Source organism: Hipposideros armiger, unplaced genomic scaffold, assembly GCF_001890085.2.
Source record: "Hipposideros armiger isolate ML-2016 unplaced genomic scaffold, ASM189008v1 scaffold_1006, whole genome shotgun sequence".
Taxonomy (NCBI): Eukaryota; Metazoa; Chordata; class Mammalia; order Chiroptera; family Hipposideridae; genus Hipposideros; species Hipposideros armiger.
This window is the reverse complement of record NW_017732356.1, coordinates 342,596-349,902: the sequence shown is the minus strand read 5'-3', so window position 1 is coordinate 349,902 and position 7,307 is coordinate 342,596. Positions and strand designations below refer to the sequence as shown.

Here is a 7,307-nt window from a genome sequence, read left to right as displayed (position 1 = left end):
AGACACACACACACACACACCACACACACCATTAGTACTGTTTCTTTGAGAACCCTGACTAATGTGCAGATCAAAATAAGAGTTATTTTTGTTTTATATGTCCTTTGATGACATAAACTAAGTATTGTTTTATCTTTATATCTCCCAAGCCAACTCATTGCCTAACACAGAATCATATCTCAAAAATTATAGCTCATTAACAATAGTTTTGTGTTAAAAGTCATGTGATCACAGAGTAGGTGAATAGATAAAACATAAGATCCATCTATTGTATATACTGCCCACAAGAAACTCACTTCATCTTTAAAGATGCACACAGACTCAAAGTGAAGGATGAAAAAAGATACTCCATAAATATGGAAACCAAAAGAAAGCTGGGTAGCTTACTTATATCAGACAAAATTAGCTTTTTAAGTCAAAGACTGTAATAGTAGACAAAGAAGGTCATTATAAAATGATAAAGGGGCAGATCCAAAAAGAGAATGTACCATTTATAAATATTTATGCACCCAACATAGGAGCACCTAGATATGTAAAGCAAATATTAATGGATCTAAATGGAGAACTAGACAACAATACAATAATAGTAGGGAACTTCAATATCCCACTTTCATCAATAAATAGATCATCCAGGTAGAAAATTAATAAGGAAAAACTGGTCTTAAATGACACATTAGATCAGATGGACTTAATAGACATGTCAAGAACATTCCATCAGAACAACGGAATACAACCAGGGTCCCCACCTCCTGCCAGGCTGGCCTTCCACACCAACCAGCCCTCACCCCACCATCCCCCAACACATGCCTTCTCCATGGCTGTTTACCTGGCTGCATTGTGGGAGTTTGATCTCTGCTGCTACCAAACGGAGCCTTAGCTTGTGCCTCCACTGCCGCTGTATCCACCTTGGGAGTCGTGACTTACAATGAAGTCAATTAGGCTTCTCCTAATGAATGGAGATGGTGCTGGAGATGATTGTAGAATTAATCTGCTAGTGAAGTTTCATGAAATGATGCAACCCTAGATCCCAGCAAGACAGATACAGCCAGTATCAACATATGCTGAGCACACTGTTCCAATGTGAATTTTCAGTGGGCAAAACATTGCTGGCATATGATATAAATCTCAGAGAAATGAAAAATTGTGAAAAAATTTACAAAGAAAAAGAATGTAGCATTGCTGGAGCATGTAAAAAATTGCTGAGTGCAAAAAGCAGACTCTTCAAGAAAAATGAATACGAAAATATCACCTAGAGTATGATGCTTTAGCAAATGTGATCCAGCACCATCCAGACAGTTAAAGGAACTACAGGCTCTGGGAAAAGATTTAGAGCATCTTTCACATATCAAGGGAAGTGTTGAAGATAAGCTGGAATTGAGACGGGAACAGTTTCATATTCTTCTAAGTACCATACACGAACTTCAGCAGACACTGGAAAATGATGAAAAGCTCTCAGAGGAAGAAGCAGCTCAGGAAACAAACATGAAAGTGGATCCTAAGCTGTAGACTGGCTAATTTCTCACCAGTCCCAGACTACTGAAATAGCAATGTGATCTTAGTGTGTTTGGAATTTGTTGTACTCTTGGGATATTTGAAGTTTTGACAGTGAACTACTTTGCTTTTAAATATTAATGTTCAGTTCATTCATATTTCTTCACACAAAGGAAAATGACTTCCATATAGATTTGTTTTTATTGAAATATCTTTTTATTCTTAAACTTAAAAGACAGAAAGCAATATCCAAAAATATTTAATGAAATGTTTTCAAGCCAAACAAACAACAACAACAAAAATAAACAAACAGTGAAATACAGACTCTTCTCAATCCCACATAGAACATTCTCCTCAGTAGATCATGTTAGGTCACAAAAGAAGTCTTAATAAGTTTGCAAAGATTGAAATCATATCAAGCATATTTTCCAACTACAATGGTATGAAAATAGAAACCAATCACAAGAAGAAAACTGGAAAGCTTACCAATATATGGAGATTAAACAATATGATATTGAACAACCCAATGGATCAAAGAAGAAATAAAAAATAATCTGAAAACAAATGAAAAAATATACAACAATACCAAAACCTAAGGGATTCAGTAAAAGGAGTTCTAGAGAGAAGTTCATATGAATAAACACGTACATTTAAAAAAATGATCTCAAATAAACAATCTTACTTTACACATAAAGGAAATGGAAAAATAAAATAAAAAACTAAGCTTAAATTTAGTATAAAGAAGGAAATAGCAAAGATCAGAGCAGAAAATAAGTGAAATAGAGACGAAAGACAATAGAAAAGGTCAATAAAACTAAGAGCTGTTTTTTTTTTTTAAAGAAATGGAATAGGCAAACCTTGAGCCAGACTCATCAAGAAAAGAAGAGAGGACTCAAATAAAAGCAGAAGTAAAAGAGGAGATGTTACAACTGATACCACAAATATACAAAGGATTATGAGACTACTATGAACAATTATACATCAACAAATTGGACAACCTACAACTTCCTGGTAACACACAAGCTGTGGAGACTAAATAATGAAGAAATAGAAAATCTGGAAAAAAAAACAATTACTAGTAAAGATGTTGAATCAGTAATCAAAACCCTGCCAACAAAGAATGGTGCAGGACCTGATGGCTTCACTAGTAAATTCTATGAATATTTAAAGAAGAATTAATATTAATCCTTTTCAAACTCTTCCAAGAAATAGAAGAGGAGGCAACACCTCCAAACTCATCTTATGAAGCCAGGATTACCCTGGTACCAAAACCAGAAAGGGACAGTATAAGAAAAGAAAATTATATGTCAACATCCCTGATAAAAATAGATGCAAAATTTCTCAACAAAATATTGGCAAATTACAACAGTACATTAAATGGACTATAGATAATGATTAACTGGGATGTATTCCAGGGATGTGAGGGTGATTTGACATCTGCAAATTAATCAGTGTGACACACCACATTAACTAAATGAAGAATAAAAATCATATCATCTCAGTAGATGCATAAAACACATTTGACAAAATTCAACATCATTTCATGATAAGACTCCCAACAATCTGGGTATAAATGGAATGTACTTCAACATATGCAATGGGGAAAGGACAGTCTTCAACAAATGGTGCTGGGAAACTGGATATCCACATGTAAAAAAAAGAAATTCAACCTTTATCTTACATCTTACCTCAAAATCAATCAAAATGGATTAAAGACTTAAAACATAAGACCTGGAACTGTAAAACTCCTAATAGAAAACGTAGAGATAAGTTTCAAAACATAGGTCTTGGTAAAGATTTGAAGGATATGACACCAAAATCATGGGCAATAAGAACAAATAATAAACAAGTGGGACTACATGAAACTACATGAAACACAGCAAATCAACAGAGTGAAAAAGCAGCCTACAGAATAGGATAAAATATTTGCAAACCACATATGTGAAAACGGGTTAATATCCAAAATATATAAGGAGTTCCTACAACTAACAGTTCAAAACATAACCTGATAACCTGATTTTAAAATGGGCTAAACGCATGAAGAAACATTTCCCTAAAGAAGACATATAAATGTCCCATATATATACAAAATGTGCAGTCACTAATCATCAGGGAAACACAAATCAAAACTACAATGAGATATCATCTCACAACTGTCAGTATGGTTATTATAAAACATTTGGGGAAATAATGGTAAACAGTACTGAGGTCCCTCAAAAAATTAAAAATACAACTACCCTATGATCCAGCAATTCCCCTTCTGGGTATTTACCCAAAAGAATTGAAATCTGGATCTCAAGATATCCGTATTCCTGTGTCCATTGCAGTACTATTCACAATAGCCAATATGTGGAAACAACCTACGTGTCCATTGAAGGATAAATGGATAATGAAACTGTGGTATGTACATGCAATGGAATACTATTCAGCCTTTTTAAAAAAGAAAATTATGCAAAATACATAAACCAATCACAGAAAGATGAATACGTGGGATTCCAATTATATGGGGCATCTAAGATGGTCAAATTCATAGAATCAAAAAGTAGGATGGTGGCTGCCAATGGCTGGAGTTTGGGGAAATAAAGAGTTATTAATCAAGGGGCATAAAGTTTCAGTCAAGCAAAATGAACAAGCTCTGTAGACTTGTTGTAAAAGGTAACTAGAGTAAAAAATAATATATTATACACTTGCATATTGTTAAGAGGGTAGAATTCATATTGTATTCTTTCCAAAATAAAAAAAAATAGTATAGTCCCTTGTTTCTTCTTCCTGTATCTGTAAAACAAAGATGCATTTCCTTATTTCCTTCTCTTAAAAGGAGGCATTTGGATGCCTTTCTTGATATCCATCATAAGTCGCCCAGAGGATGAGGACGATACATTTAAAGGCCAATTGAAATAGTTTGCAGTAGGCAAAGGCACCAATTCATTCTATGTTCCTTGGCTTAAAATCCAAATTGCTAATTCTGATGAAGATTATCCATAGTTAAATGAAATTTATTATTAATTTCACACACACAAAAATAGAAAAGTAGTCACAAATAGTATACTACACCTTTTTTCACTACTCAAAAAAAAAAGTTAAATCATTGAAGCTCCATGAAATCCTAGCTTTTAAAATATATGACCTTATTATCAGGAAAACAATGGGTAGAATTAACTTCCTGTTTTATTTACTTTTTATTATTTTTTAAAGATTTTTATGGACCGACCGAGTGGCACATTGGTTAAGAGCTGGCTTGGGATGCCAGATGGCCCCGGTTCGGATCCCACATATGAGGGCCAGTGACACTGCCCTCTACAGCTAAGATGCTGANAAGAGCTCGCTCAAGAGTTTGAGCTCTGAGCAACAGCGGTTCGAGTCCAGCCCGAGCTGAGCAGCCACTGAGCTGCCAACAGGTAGCAGGATGGCTCAGATAAAAAAAAAAAGAAATTTTATCTCTCTAGGACCTCAAAATTTATTTTAAAAGGGTTAATAAAATATAAATAAATAAATTTCATATATATATATATATATATATATATATATATATATATATATATATATATATATATAAAGCTGCAGGTCAATGGAGACTGAGAGACTGCATATAAGATGGTGGTTTCGTAAGATTATAATGAAGTTGAAATGTTTATTTATCTAGTGACATCATAGGCATCATGACATTGTGGTGCAAGGGCTGCAAAATCCACAAGGCTGTGTCTGAGATGGCGAACAACTTGAATCTGGGTGTGGATGAGGGCAATGTGGAGGAGCTCCTAGAAGTGGTTCATGGGTGATTGACTAAAGAGGAGTTGTCAGAACTGAAAGAGGAATGTACAGCTGAAGAAGAGGCAAAAGAAAAGGAAACTTCAGGAGATGAAAAAGAAGACAAACCCCCAAGAAAATGCACAGTGACTGGTTTAGCAGAAGATTTTGCAGACCTCAGCAAGCTCTTTAAAAAGTTTGGAAACATAGACTGCAGCCCTGAAAACATTTCATTAACATGTTCATGGTTCATTGTCTGCTTAGAAGCAAGTGTATGATGAAAAAAAGAAACAAACCAAGCAAACCACAGCAGACTTATTTCTGAATAGAGTGACAACTCCTCAAGAAAAGCTTCAGGCAGGTCCTTTACAGGGTATTTCAGAAGAAGGCAGTGTTATCAGAGGTGATGACAGCTCCATGCATGTTATTGCCCCTGAAGACCTTCCATGGGGACAAGGTGTGGAGGTGGGAGACAGTGACACTGATCAACCTAAACCTGTGTGGACCTAGGATAATGAGTGTGTGTTTCAAATATTTTTGTATAATTGTATTTTAAGCTAAGTGTTACTTTAAAAGAGTTGAAAAGTTAAAAAATTTAAAGGTTATAAAGTAAAAAATGTTACAAGAAGCTAAGGCTAATTTACTATTGAAGAAAATTTTTTTTTATAAATTTATTGTAGCCTCTAAATAATGTTTATAAAGTCCATAATAGTGTACAGTAACACCCTAGCCCACCAGAGCAACTTCTTGTTCTGCAAGCTCCATTCGTGATAAGTGCCCTGTACAGGCGTATCTTTTTTTTTTTTAAACTATATTTTTACTGTCCCTTTTCTATGTTTAGATATATACTTACCATTGTGCTACAACTGCCTATAGTATTCTTTATAATAACATGCTGTACAGGTTTGTAGCCTAAGAGCAATAGACTACACCACAGAGCCTAGATGTGTAGTGGGCTGTATCAGCAAGGTTTGTGTAATTATATTTCTTGTTTGCACAACAATGAAATCACCTAATGATGCATTTCTCAGAAAATATCCTCATTGTTAAACAGCAACACGATTCTCTCTTTCTGCATAATACACACACACACACACACACACACACACACATACACACACACACGTAATCTGTTAATTTAGATTACAATGTATTTGATTTGTGTTGATTTGAGTCAACAGATGGAGATACTGAGGGTACAGGTATGGGGAATATTGTAATTAATGTCTGTTACCTGCTGGGTTCTCATTTTGTAATTTCTCTTATTTTCCCCATGATACATAAACACAATTTTAAGATGTATTGTTATTATTGAAGTATCTCAAATAATGTGAGCACAGTTAAAGAAATTTAATCAATAATATTTTGCGTTTATGTCCTAATTTAAATTTTAAAGACATATTCATATTTTGCCACTTCTAATTATATATTATCAATAAGTACTTGAGACAAGATGAAGCCAACTCTCATTCTAAATACAATAATTTTAAGTATGAAAAAATATTTAAAATCTTGCCTTTTTTTTTACACCTGTGAATTTGGTAAAGGAAATTCAGAGGAGAGGAGATGGATATAGATATAGATACAGTAAAATTAGTCCTAACTAATTCTAATCATTTTGAAATTCTGTTTCAATATGATGTAGAAGAGTACATTGTAACGTCTGTGACACATTGTGATGGTTAATTTTAAGTCAGCGAGGCTGGGCCACAGTGCCCAGATATGTGCTCAAACATTATTCTGGATGTTTCTGTGAGGGTGTTTTGAATGAGATTAACATTTAAATCAGTGGACTTTGAGTAAAGCAAACGGTCCTTCATAACATGAGTGGGCCTTATCTAGTCAATTGAAAGCTTGAAAAGAAACAAAGAAAGAAAAACAAAGACTGATCTTTTCTTAGTAGAAGAAAATTCTGACAGCAGACAGTCTTTAGAATGGAACTACAACATAGGCCCTTCCCTGTGCTTTCAGTCTGCTGGCCTTGAAGATTTTGGTCTTGCCAGACTCCATCCATGATAACGTGAGTCAATTCCTTAAATAAATCTCTCTCCTTCACTCTCTCTCTCTCT

The 7,307-nt window shown here is 34.5% G+C and overlaps 1 pseudogene; it reads left to right on the top strand.

The window, feature by feature from the left end:
* Window positions 1-1,506, top strand: part of LOC109375941 (THO complex subunit 7 homolog pseudogene) — a 142,503-nt pseudogene extending 140,997 nt beyond the window's left edge.
* Window positions 1,507-7,307: the final 5,801 nt, after the last annotated feature.